Source organism: Mastomys coucha, chromosome X (genome assembly GCF_008632895.1).
Source record: "Mastomys coucha isolate ucsf_1 chromosome X, UCSF_Mcou_1, whole genome shotgun sequence".
Lineage (NCBI taxonomy): Eukaryota > Metazoa > Chordata > Mammalia > Rodentia > Muridae > Mastomys > Mastomys coucha.
Genome location: NC_045030.1, coordinates 132,840,117 through 132,846,239, shown reverse-complemented (window position 1 = coordinate 132,846,239; position 6,123 = coordinate 132,840,117). Strand labels below are relative to the sequence as shown.

The 6,123-nt window shown below is 42.9% G+C and overlaps 1 pseudogene; it reads left to right on the top strand.

Moving 5' to 3' along the window:
• Positions 1-1,033: 1,033 nt before the first annotated feature.
• The window catches only part of LOC116095918, a 6,228-nt pseudogene continuing 1,138 nt past the window's right edge, over positions 1,034-6,123 (top strand).

Here is a 6,123-nt window from a genome sequence, read left to right as displayed (position 1 = left end):
ACTGCCAGACTGGGAAATAGTCCCGCTTCACCTCCTCTTGGGAGTTGTAGTTTTCTATCCATTTTCCCCAGACCAGTTCTAATGCAGCGCTAGACTACAATTCCCACAATGCAGTGGGTTACTAGTTGGGTGGGTTGGGGGCGCCTTTGAGGCGCTCCCGCCACCAGTTAAGTGAGTTTTGCTTGTACAAAGTTAAAATGGGTTTTCTTTTGTCTTTTTGCTTCAAATAAGCTAACCCCGTGTATGACAGCAGTGCTCCTAGTTCTTTTATAGTGAGAGGACTAGTTTGTTGAAAACAAAGTTTCCGGCATTTTTGAGTAATGGCCCATCCAGGAAGCAGTAGCCTGCAGCAACTTCCATTTACTTTGTGCCGACTAGGTACTAAGTGATTTCTCAGGTAATCCTCTCAGAAATCTTTCAAAGTGGATCTCCGCTTTGCTCGCTAATAAATGGAAAGCGCTAGCAGGCGAAGTTACTTACCCACGGGTCTCACAGTTGGTGAAAAGATTCATTATTCAAAAGCCTTGCCTAAATTAAACTCTGTCCATTCATAACAGAAGAATATAACTTCTTTTTCAGAAAACAATTCTTCACACACACTTGCGATTATCCCTTCCCCCATGCTGCCTCTGTTTGCTTGACTACTGGCACAAACGGCTGAAAAATCTCTACTCCAACTTTTTGGGTATTTCTTTTTTCTTAAGATGTTTTAAGAAAAACGAAATTCCTTTCAGGGCAGCCTTCCTTTCTTGATACCTTAGCAATGCTGCACAGCTGCTTACACACTAAGATGAAAGGCTGTGAGGAATTATTTGAGGGCTGGTTGTTGTTGTTGTTAGGATAACTCAATCCCTCAATCCCGGGAGGGAAAGAATAGAATGAGAGTGAGAACCGGCTTACAGAAAGACTGCAGATAAAGGGTCCTGAGAAGTTGCAAGGTATTCAAAATAAAGATATATAAGGTCATGTGGCTAAGACAGTGGAGTGGGACACACTCAGACTAGAAGTCCTGGAGCCAGTGAACTTTGCTCCGATGGAGAGTGTCTCCAGGTTAAATCTTCTAAGACTTGGGAAGTTTCTGGTGAAGCAGGTATATGTCACAAGAAAGTATTTTTGTGGAAGAAAAACACAACCACCACCACCACCAACAAAACGAAACCCCAAGCCAGGGTGTTTGCTAGCGAAGTCACACTTTGAAGGTGGATTAAGGCACATCATTTCTCCTTTTCTTCACAGCAAATGGTCAATAAATACAGCAAATGTTGATAGCTTTTGTCTTCCTTCATTTGAACAGTTTCAGCCTCCATTGTCTGTCAGTACGCTTATGGTTCTAGTTATGTCAAGGAGCATCAGAGTTGGATGATTCCTTTCTCTGTACTCTGAACCCAGCCAGGGCTACCCAGATGCTCTGTCTTAAGATCAGGCCCACTTTCAGCTCAGAGCTGGGGATTTAGAACACTTTTGCATTTGTAAACAAACACTTCACTGATTGCATAAAGAAAACAGTTTTCAAATTGAATTATGTCTATTGTGCAAAAATTTGTCTTGATTATAATGCACTTCAAGTCTTTGCAAATAATTGTTTCTCTAAAAACACATTTAAAATACCATGGCATTTTCTTCATTATTCAATTATGAATATTCCTGTTAAGTACTTAGGAATTACAAACAGTCTTGAATATGGCTGCTGATATTGTCCTGGCACTTAATGTATAGCATGTCATGCTCACTAATAAGTGTCTTAGTTAAGAGTTTTCATTGCTGGGAAAGGATACCATGACTAAGGCAACTCTTTTTTTTTTTTTTTAAATTATTTTATTTATTTACATTCCAGCCATTGCCTCCCCTCCTGTTTTCTCTCTCACAGTTCCTCATCCCATTCTTCCTCTAGGAGCACCCTTGCCTCCTAGAGGGTGCTCCCCCACCAGGCATCCCCCCTCCCTGGAGCCTCAAGTCTCTCAAGGATTAGGTGTATCTTCTTCCACTGAGGCCAGACCAGTCAGTCCCCTACTATATATGCGCCAGGAGCCTTGGACCAAGGTGTCTATGCTGCCAAGAAAACATTTATAAAGTACAACATTTAATTAGGGCTGGCTTACAGGTTCAGAGCTTCAGTCTATTATCCTCATGGTGGGAAGCATGGCAGCATCCAGGCAGTTGATAAGACTGGCTTCCAGGCAGCTAGAAGAAGGGTCTCAAAGACCACCCCCACTGTGACACACTTCTTCCAAAAGGGCTACATCTACTCCAACAAGGCCACACCTCCTAATAGTGCCATTCCCTGGGTGATGCATATTCAAATCACAACATTCCACTCCTTGGCCCCCATAGGCTTGTTCAAACCAATGAGTCTATGGTGGCCATACCTAGCCATAGCATAATGCAGAATACATTTAGTCAACTTCAGATGTCCCCCATAGTCTATAATAGTCTCAACAATGTTAAAAGTCCAAAGCTCAAAGTCTCTTCTGATGTTTATCCAACTACTTAACTGTAATCCCCTATAAAATCAAAATAAAAAAGGCAGATCACATACCTCCAACATCACAGGATATACATTACCATTCAAAAATGTCACGGTAGGGAAAATTTGGACAAACGCAAGACCAAAAGCCAGCTGGGCAAACTCAAAATTCTGTATCTTCATGTCTGATGTCAAAACACTCTTCAGATCTCCAACTCCTTTCATCTTTGTTGACGGCAACATATTTCTTTCTCCTGAGCTGTTTTCATTCCCTGGTAGCAGCTTTCCTCAGCAGATATCCCATGGCTCTGACATCTCTAATATCTTGGGGTCTCCAAGGCAACTTCGACTTTACAGCTTCTTGTTCCAGTGCCTGGGATCCACACACAATCTTCTGGGCTTCTTGAAAGGGCTTGGGTCACTTCTCCATCTCTGACCTCTGTAGCACTCTAAGTGCTGGTTGATTCTACTCCACTGCTGCTGCTGTTACTGGTAGTCATCTCATGGTTGGTACTGGAATCTCTAATATGCTGGCGTTTCTCATTGCAACTAGGCTTCACTAATAGACTCTCATAGGTTCTCTTTATGTGCCAAGCCTCAATTTCTCTTCAGTCCTAGGCTGTCAACTGTAATTGAGGCTACACTTTCACCAATGGCCTGGCCTCACACACTGCCAAGCGTCAGCTGCTCTCCATTACCCTTTCGTGCCTTCAAAACCATTACCCATCTGGGTGATTCTTACATATTGCTAAGTCCAGCTGCAACATGAGGTACAATCCTGGGTATATCTGGAACATAATTTCTTTGTGTTCTCAGGAAATACATCCTAGAAGATTTCACCTCAGTGATGTTGGTCTCTTTGTAATCACCAATAATTTCTTAGCTCTAGCTAACCAGCATTGATTGTCCCAATAGTCCCTTCTTTTCCTCACTCTAAAGCCAGAGTCACACAGCCAAAGCTGCTAAGTTCTGCTGCTTGCTGGGGCTGGAACATGGCCTCCTTGTTCTATTACATTATCACCAGTTTTCTGTTTCCCAACTCCTTTACTGTCTAAGCTTGGCTGTCCTGGAACTTGCTCTGTAGATTGACCTACCTTGAACTCAGAGATCTGCATGCCTGTCTCCTGAATGTTGGGATCAAAGGCATGTTCCAACATGCTTGGACTTAAGCTTTTCTTCATGTAGAAATTTCATTGCCCCAGCCTGGCCTTGAATTCAGAGAACTGCTTGCCTTTGTGTCCTGGTATTAAAGGTGTGTGCCACCCTGCCTGGGCCTAAGCTTTCATGGCCACTATTCCTCAAAATATAGATCAAAAGTGTGTGTACTCCATTTCTGGACTGTAATTGATTTCAGATTAAAATTAACCAAGTAATAATAATACCTAGCTATGGCTCTCCCTTGCTTAACTGAAAAAGCATAAACAATAAGCTTAGCTGGGTGGGATCTTGTCCTATAGTCGCAACTCCCTTAATCCATTTATCTCCTTGAACAAAGGATTTAACTCCTTACTAATTCCCGGTGCCCCTTTAATACTAGACTTATACATTTTATATTTTTCATTTCTCTCCTTGTTCCTTTTCATTAAAATTCTCTTCATAAAGTCCAACACCAATAGATAGACAAGGCCTCAAGAGGAGAGATGGTGTTGCCAATCCACAGTCAAAATTTCTGTCCCAGGAGTGTTCCTGTGTAAAAGAACTGCAGGGACAAAAATGGAGAAGAGACTGGGGGAAATGTGGTCCAGTGACAGGCCCAACTGGGGATCTACCTCATGGGGGGAGACACCAAGGCCTGACACTATTACTGATGCTATGATGTGCTTACAGATAGGAGCCTAGCATGGCTGTCCTCTGAGATGCCCAACAAGCAGCTGACTGAAATAGATGCAGATACCTATACCCAACCATTGGACTGAAGTCTGGGACCCCTATGGCTGAATAAGGGAAAGGCTGGAAGAAGCTGAGGAGAAAGGTGACCACATAGGAAAACCAGCAGCATCAACTAACCTGGACTCCTGAGATCTCTCAGACACTGAGCCACCAACCAGGCAGCATATAGGACCTGGTCTGAGGCCTGAGACATATACAGTAGAGGACTGCCTGGTCTGAGAAGACACACCTAATCCTGGAGGGATTTGGGGTCACAAGGAAGGGAGAGGCCTGGTGGTGGGGGAGCATCCTCTCAGGGAGGAGGGGGTGGTGGTGGAGGAATGTGATGAGGAACTGTGGGAGGGAGGAGTGGGAGGTGGCAATGGTTGGATTGTAAATAAATAAAAATAAAAAAATAAAATGTCACTTCTTTAAAAAAATAAACTCTGAACCTACTGTAAAAAAAATTCTCTTCATAAGAGTGAACTTTAGTAAACATAACAGAATTTATACCAGGCTGTTTGGAGACTTACTTTGTCAAAACAATTCATCTAAATCTCTTTTCCTTAGCCTCAGGCGGACTCTTCAAACAATGGCAAAAAGCAGCCATATTCGTCACCAAAATATCGTAAGAACAGTTTCTTAGCCACATACTAAAATGCTTCTCCACTGAAACATCTTGGGCCAGGTCTGCACAATTCAACTCATCCTTATCACTAATGTCTTCCGTATTCCTACTAGGATGGTCCATTATGCCCCACATAAAGCAGTCCCCTGCTTCTGAAATCCCAAGTCCCAAATCACAGCAATAGCCCACTTCTGGTATCAACTTCTGGCTCAGGTAGGGGTTTCCATAGCTGCAAGAGACACCATGACCAAAGCAACTCTTATAAAGGACACCATTTAATTTGGGCTGTCTTACAGGTTCAGAGGTTTAGTCCATAATCACCGTGGCAGGAAGCATGGCAGTATCCAGGTAGGCATGGTTCTGGAGGAGCTGAGAGTTCTACATCTTGTTCCAAAGGCAAACAGGACAAGAGTGGTTTCCAAGCAGCTAGGAGGAGAGTCTCAAAGCCCACCCCCACAGTGATATACTCCCTCCAACATGGCCATGCCTACTCCAACAAGGCCATACTTCCTAATACTGCCACTCCCTAGGCCATGCATAGTCAAACCCTACAATAAGTCTATCCTTTTTCCTATCTTTACAAATGCACATTCAGACATTGGTACTTTCCTAAGACCTCACATTTAAAAAAATGGCAGAATTTAGATCTGAATGTGTATTTATGACTACAAATCAAAATTCTTTATTATTGTCTATGTATAAGGGCCATAGACACAAATGCAGTGTGTCCAATTGCTAAATGTTCTTCTCCAGGATTACTCCAGGCTGACATTCTCTTAGTTCGGAACATTTCTGTTTACCAAATACTTAGCTTAGAGCTTTGGAATAAGCTTAGATTTCTTTCTCCCTTTTCCTGTCTCCTCATTTCCACCAGTTTGTGACTGTGTGTCTCTCACTACACAACACTTAAAAAATCCCTATCTCAGCCTCCTGTGGTTTAGGGGGATCCCACATCTTGTTATTGCTGTCCAATTTAATGGCTTCCCCATTCACCTGTTTTCTTTCATTCACACCTTCTGAGCTATATATCAACCCACCTAGGAATATGCCATGTGGGTATATTAACCAGAGGCTAGCCTTCCGGATGACTGCCTTTTCTAAACAATGGCCTCAAATACCTACAAGAAAGTGTCCTAGTGAAGAAACCACCCTCCCCCAAAAT